General features: G+C 43.3%; 1 long non-coding RNA gene across 1 annotated transcript; it reads left to right on the top strand.

Annotated features, from left to right (window-relative positions):
• The first annotated feature begins 497 nt into the window (after positions 1-497).
• LOC144370570 (uncharacterized) lies at positions 498-6,470 on the top strand. Its single transcript, XR_013430484.1, has 2 exons — positions 498-589; positions 4,004-6,470. It is a non-coding gene; the product is annotated as an uncharacterized LOC144370570 (long non-coding RNA).
• Positions 6,471-7,284: the final 814 nt, after the last annotated feature.

The following is a 7,284-nucleotide window of genomic DNA, read 5'->3' as shown; positions in this document are numbered from 1 at the left end:
TGATTTCTGCTCCACCCCTGTGGACTAGTTTACTAGGGCTGCTGAAGGAGTCCCACAGCTTTGTGCTGTAAACAATAGAACCTTATTTTCTTTCTGTTCTGAGATCAAGGTGTCAGCAGGGCTGATTCCTCTGAGGCCTCTCTCCTTGGTGTGTAGATGGTGTCTTCCCCCTCTATCCTCATGTGGTTGTCCTCCTGTGTCTGTGTCCCAATCTGTTCTTCCACAACACTGGTCACATGGAATGAGGGAAACCCATATGATCTCACTTTACCTTAATCACCTCTTTAAGGCTGCATCTCCAAATACAGTCACCTTCTGAGGTTCTGGGTGTTAGGATGTCAAGGCAGAAACTTTGAGGGTGAGCACAATTTGGCCCATAATGCCCATCACAACAATGTTTGATATTTATGTGAGACATTTTTGGCCAGTCACAGGGCTTGCTGTGCAGTCAGAAAAACGTTTCCTTCCCTGAGTTTCTGGTCTCTCCTTTCCTTTAGGTCTTGACTGAGATGCCTTGTGGTGGGATGTGGTACTTCATTTGCAGAGTCACAGCCAAAGGAGCCAGATGACACTCCAAAAGGCAGAGGAGGTAAGTCTCCAAGGGCAGACTTTGACCAGTGGAAACAGAGATGGAAAGAGCCAGGTAGATAAGTTCCCAGTCCTTGCTTCCTACCATGGCTGGTCCCATGCCACAGTTTCTGTATATAGTCTGATAAGAGATGTGTGGCCCCTATGTCCACCAAATTGTCAGCTCTGTGTCTTCACAACTTGCTGTGAAGAGCGGCAGGTGCTGTAGCCTTGGTCCAGCGTGGCTTCCCACTCCTCCTGGCCCTTTCACTCACTTGTACTGCTCTGGGACTGCCCAGTAGAGCATCAGGACTCAATCCTTGCCTCAGGCTCTGCTTTGTAGGGAATCCAGGCTAAGAAAAGACTTTACCCATTATAGATGTTTTACACTGACTGGAAAGATGGCAATAAACTTAAATAAGAGCATATAGACAAGTATTATTCTTTAATACTTACCATAGAGCATTTAATCAGTTCTTAAATTATTTGTAGTGAGGGAGGGGCAATAAATTCATGATAAACTATAGTAGACATCAATAGAATTTCCAGATTGATATGGACTCAAGAGGTCTTGTCTGTAGTGCTAAATAATTTTATTTTACCTTTTATGAGCAAATATATGTAGAAGACAAATGAGGTTATTTCTTTTTCTGTCACAAACACCATTGTCACAAACAATGTGTCCTCTTCTAGCAGATTCCATGTTGTTACCCATGAGACCATCTCTTAATAAAGGAGGTCCTTGAATGGAACGTATTGAACCCTTAAGTAAAAACTCACAGGTGCCTTCTTTAAAATCGCAAATGTTAAAATTTAATGTCTGATTATTTTGTAAAAAAATTACTAAATAGCACTAATATTGGACCCCTTGACTTCTTTGCATTTTTTCTGATAAAATATTTATAAGAAAGTATAATCTATAGAGACTATCCACATACTGAGAGACTCCAGCATTTGAATACTATAACATTTGGATCTCTCTACTAAGTAAAGTCTAGCAGCAGTACACAGAATCAGCTTGAAGACTTGTTTCTAAAACTTGTTTTCTCGTTTTAGACTCATAGAATTTCTGCATTTCATCTACGTATGCAAACTTAGTAATATTTATTTGCAAGAATGATTTGTAATGATGTGGCCATAAGCACTCACCTATACCAGGTGCCTGTGAGCAATTCTGATTTCATTATTACCATCTCTCCCCTGCATATGCCCTTGCCATGGACTCTATCTATCAGTACTCATGCCCTTGCTTTGAACTTGGTATCAGTGGATCCCTCTGTGGGGGAGAAGTGACGTAGGTAGGCAACATCATTTTGAGACATATTCTTCATCTTGGAACAACAGTCATCCCAAGGTCACTCTGACCCATAACAATGGTCAGCTCCACCTAAACCCCAGACAACACCCTATAATGAAAATTGTTACCTGGGATGAAATCTTGAGAAGCAATGTGAAATCTTGCTCAATGTGGAACAGCGACCACAACGAAGAATGATGGTGAAGACCACAAGAATCCTTCCCTGACAATTCCCTAGAAATGGCCAAACCACAAAAATTCCCTGATCCCTCCTTCCCCTATAATTTACCTAGGCTGTAGATGGAAGGTAAGCTTCAGTCTCACTGGAACCCTCCCTCTGTAGGTTTATTCCAAATTAACTCCCTGTCACAAAATACTTATTCATTGTTACAGTGATGGTGAGTCCTGCTTTGAGCCCAGGCTCTGTTGAAGACCTAACTCCAGTCTGTCTAGTCGGAAAGCAGACCCATCCAGATGCATCCAGAGGCCTGGGGGAGATAGGGTAGCCTGCCAGAGGCCAATTTCTTTTATGGTCTCATTTTGTTATGTATATTTACTATTTTATTTAAACTTTAATTGTGGTTAAATACACATAATATGAAATTTACCATTTAGCCATTTTTAAGTGCACAGTTCAGGAGCATTAAGTATATTCACATTGCTCTGTGACCATTGCCACCTGCTTCTCCAGCACTCATTTCATATTGTAAAATTAAAATTCTGAATCCATTAAATAATAATGATAACTTCCTGTTCAGCTGTCTTCCCTGCCTCTAGCAACCTCCATTCTATTTTCTACCTCTAAATGTGACTAAGTCCCTCAGATAACTGAAAACGTACAGCATCTGCCCTCTTGTTCGGGCTTATTTCACTTAGCACCATGTCCTCAAGGTTCATCCACATTGTAGCATGTGTCAGCTGAGGTCACTTTTCCTTCCTTCCTTCCTTCCTTCCTTCCTTCCTTCCTTCCTTCCTTCCTTCCTTCCTTTTTCTTTTTGCAGTGCTGAGGAATTGAATCTAGGGTCTTATGTATGCCAGGCAAGCACTGTACCACCCAGCCCCAGTTGAGATCAGTCTTTTAAGGGACCTGATATACTCTCAGGAGGGAACTTTCTCCAAAGGAAGGCAGATTTTGCCTCAGAGCCTCACCATGGTGTTCAGTGTTGGGATGCTTCTGAGCACGGTGACTCAGAAGCATCTCTCACAAGGGCATTTATCTCACCCTAATTACTTTCCAAAGGTCTATCTTCTGATACCAGGACCTTGGATGTTAGGATTCCAGTACGAAAATTTTAGGGGACACAAATATTGAGACCACAGCAGGAAAAATTCCTTCATTAGCATATATGAGACTTATTCTATGAATTCTTGGAAATAACTTAGGAAGTTTTGAGAGGCACTGGAGGTTTTTATAAAGTCTCTGTTTTTTAAAACAAAGAGTGAGAGAGACAAAAATAATAACTGAATGTGACTGCTCATCACCTGCTGTCTGATTTAGCTTAAAAGGCAGGACCTCAACAATATGTGACTCAAGTAACAAAAAAGAACGAAATCACACATGAAGAGCAGTGCTCCTTGGCATCCTCTCCCTTCACTAGGGGAAGCTCCTACTCAGCGAAGAGCTGTCACTCTTGGGCCACCTCCATGATATCACACGTGCAGGGCATAGCAATAGTGGGAGGTTCCATTGTACTTCTGGGCCAGAGGGGGATTTTTTTTGCTTCCTTCAAAGGTTTGAGATGAGACTGGCAGCACTTTGAGTCATTAGAAGTTAATGATAATTTCTAAAGGCTTCTAGGACAAGACTGCAAAATACTTGGGAAGCCTTGACCAGGATTTTGGTATAATGTCTCATAGAAGAATCAGTGCCTGTCAAGGATGATTCCAAACAGTTTGCCAGGTCCTACCTTTATAGTGAGTCTTTTAGTTATAAGTCACTTTTGAGCACATTGTGCCATTGCTGGCCTCTGGCTTCATTAGGACAGTTACCACATATGCTGTGTAAGGACTGACAGTGTGATCAAGTCAGACAAGACAATGGCTGGGATACCCTTTGAAAAGCTGGGGTCTGGTTGATTTCCTTAGGCAGGCTTTGCAAAGCATCCATCCATATGTTATTCTTCCCTGTTGATCCTTCAGGCTTCATCAGACTAAAGAACAAAATGACCTGTGGGGGTGACGCAGTATAAGCCAGGATATTCAGGAGTAGATGGCTTCAACATTCATGCTCGTGTTACTGTGGACAAGTGGGCGGACCTAAGAACTGAGAAGCACCCCACCACTGCAGATGCAGCCCCCACATGTAAGGAGACTGGGAAAGGTAAAGTGGTTAAGTCTCAGGGGACAGCAGGTGGCTGCTTTTAACTCTCCCTGCAGTGAGGGAAGGGGACAGGATTGGGGAGCAAGGGGCATTTTGTGGGGGACAGGGCATAATCATAGGAAAAATGGCTCCTGCATCATGGGGACTCTTTCAAGCTGCACTTGGAATTAAAGGCCATCATACCATCTGAGGATGCTCAGAGGCTGGGGCATGAAGTCTGGTAATAGCCCTTTGACATCAGAGGGGTTATTATCTCCACCACATTTCTTGGCTTTTTGAAGGGCAAACAGAGACTGAAATCACTAGAACAATAAAACCACTCTTAGTGTTTTGGAGGCACAGAGCAGGTAGAGTGAATTCTGAGCCACTGCAGATAGTGACTGGGAGCACTTTGAAGCCAGAGAGCAAATGGACCATGTGGGATGCGTAGAAAAAGCAGGCAGCAAAAATCTATTCTACCCAACCAGCTGCCCCAGCCAGACCCAGAGAGACCGTCTTTGACTCCTCCTATTCCCTCCCCACTCCTCCAAATGGGCTGTTTCCATGGCTTGCTCTTAAGAACTATGTTGCTATGGACATTTTATACATGTCTCCTGGTGCTCGTGGACAAGAATTTCTGCAAGATAATGCCAAATGGTTTTCAAAAGTGATTGAGCCAACATAACAATCAGACACAATGCATGAATCTTAGATTAGGAAAAAAGAAACCATGAAAGACGCATTTGGGCCATTGGTGAAATTTGAATATGGACTGGATATGGTACTGTGAAATTATTGTTAACTTAAAAAATGTAAATGGTATTGGATATGCACGAAAATGTCCTTGCCTTATTCTTTCTTAATAGTAGTTTAGAATTAAGTGCTAAGCTATCTACAGTTTGTTTTCAAATGCCTCTGTGTTTGGAGAAGGAGAGGGAGAGAGGGGCAGAGAAAAGATAGAGGAGGTGATAGAGAGAGAGGGAGAGAGGGAAAGGAGAAGAAAGTGGAAAGGTGGAGCGGGGGGAAGCAAATGTAGCAGAATGTTGTGGGTCAGGTGCAGTGTGGCATTTTTCAAGATAAAAACCTGTGAAAAGAAAAGAAAAAAATGTTTGAACCAGCAAGAGCCTAGGTAGGAAAACCGAAACCACTTTAGGTATTTCAGTTAGAGGGGATTCAGTACCATGAATTGGCTTCAAAGGCTTTGGGCATGGTGGAAGAGCAAATGGAAGGGTGTGAGAATGGACAAGCAATGGGAGGAAACAGTGGTCCCCTCAAAGCAGAAGCCATTAGTTCCCTTTAACTCAGCCCACAGGCCTGACCTTGCTTCTGTGGCAGCTTCTGCACCTGGCTCTGGATTCCTGAATAGGTGCTACCTCAAGCAGGACAGGAGCTTCAAGGTGCGACCTTGACTCATCTGCTAGCTTTCAGCTCCCCTCCCCTCCATGGCCACCTTCATCAGTACCTGCCACCCACAGTCAAAGCCAGCAGCAGAGAGCTTTCCTCTGGCTCCTGCATTCTGATCTTTACCAGCACCTTCCATGGGAGAACCTAACAGGAAACCTCTGAGCAGGGGATGCTGGGAAACAGACCTTAACAGACTGCAAAGCCTCACAGTTCAGAGCAGAAGGAGGATGTGGCACTCAGAGACATTACATTAGGCATCTAGGGACACCCTCCCCCAGCAGTAGGCCAGAGTCCCCCCTGCCCCCATCTTTGCTAACATGTCAGACTTGGTAAGTCTGACTTTTTAGCTTTTGAGTTGGGCGTGACTCTATTTAACTTGCATTTCTGCTTATCCTTGTGGCTAGTCTAAATATTTGTCCCTTGGAGAGACTATCTCTGACATAGCTGATGAGCTTCTCCTGCTGTACCCTACCCTGGGCTTCTGCATTGCACTCATCAAAACTAATAATTATACATTCATTTCTGAGATTATTTGAGTAATAATAGTCTACTCCATTATTGTGTAAATCCCACAAAGGCAAGATGTGTCTCTTGTTTTCTGTTGTATTTCCTGTGATGAGCACGTGTCAGGCACCTTGTAGGCACTTGATTAATATATCGAATGCATGAATGAAGAGGGATGAGCTGCAGTGCCAACCTTGTGTAGTGGATTGGACTGAGAAGAGAAACATCCCCTAGTCATTCCTTTAATTGTCAGTTACTGAGCAGGTCCGTGGTAATGCCAGAACACCATGGAAGTAAGCCATTCTTTATTGTTTGTTTTATCATATGTTTATAAGTGTGTATATATATGTATGTATGTGTGTGTATAAAATTTGTTGTAAATAACAATCATCAACAAACTGCATTGTGTCAGTCTTCTTTCTGTGACTATAATAAATACTTGAGATAGTCAACTTAAAAAGAGAAAAGTTTATTTTAGCCCACAGTATTGGATGGTGTAGTCTATAGGTGTTTAGCCCTGTGGCTTTGGGACCTGTGGTGAGGCAGCACTTCATGGCAGGAGTGTGTGTGTGTGTGTGTGTGAGAGAGAGAGAGAGAGAGAGAGAGAGAGAGAGAGAGAGAGAGAGAGAGAGAGAGAGAGAGAGACCAGCAAACCACAATACCTCTGAGGAATGCCTCCCAGTGACCTATGACCACATTTGTCCCCACTTCATGAAGGTCTTAGACCTCCTGATAGCACCGGGTAGAGGACCAAGTCTTTACACATGGATCTTTGGGGAACATTCCGGGTCCAAATGATAGCAAGCATGCAATCCCTTCTGAGGCAGGGGTTCATTCACAACCCATGATTTATGAAGTCAGAATGAAAACAAGGCCTCCAGGCAGAGTTTGGTAGAAAGAGGCACCTAAACAAACTGGTACTAAGTACATGGTGAACTACTGGCCATCCTAGTTGGCCTGGGACTGAGGGGTTTCACAAGACAAAAGACTTACAGTGCTAAAACCAAAGTCCTGGGGAAACCCAGGGATGAGCTGGTCAATGACATTTGTAGTCACCATCCTGGAGTCCAGCCAGGAAACCTAGAAAACTTGCCTCCTGCAGAATGGGATTCTGTCTTGTGTGAATGCATTCACTCTTACACAGACTTGGTGACAGTGTTAGAGACACAAGTTAATTTTAAAAGGTTTAAATTCACAGTAATAATCTCAGCTG

The sequence above is a fragment of the Ictidomys tridecemlineatus genome, chromosome 14, assembly GCF_052094955.1.
Source record: "Ictidomys tridecemlineatus isolate mIctTri1 chromosome 14, mIctTri1.hap1, whole genome shotgun sequence".
Taxonomy (NCBI): Eukaryota; Metazoa; Chordata; class Mammalia; order Rodentia; family Sciuridae; genus Ictidomys; species Ictidomys tridecemlineatus.
This window is presented reverse-complemented; position numbering and strand designations above follow the sequence as displayed.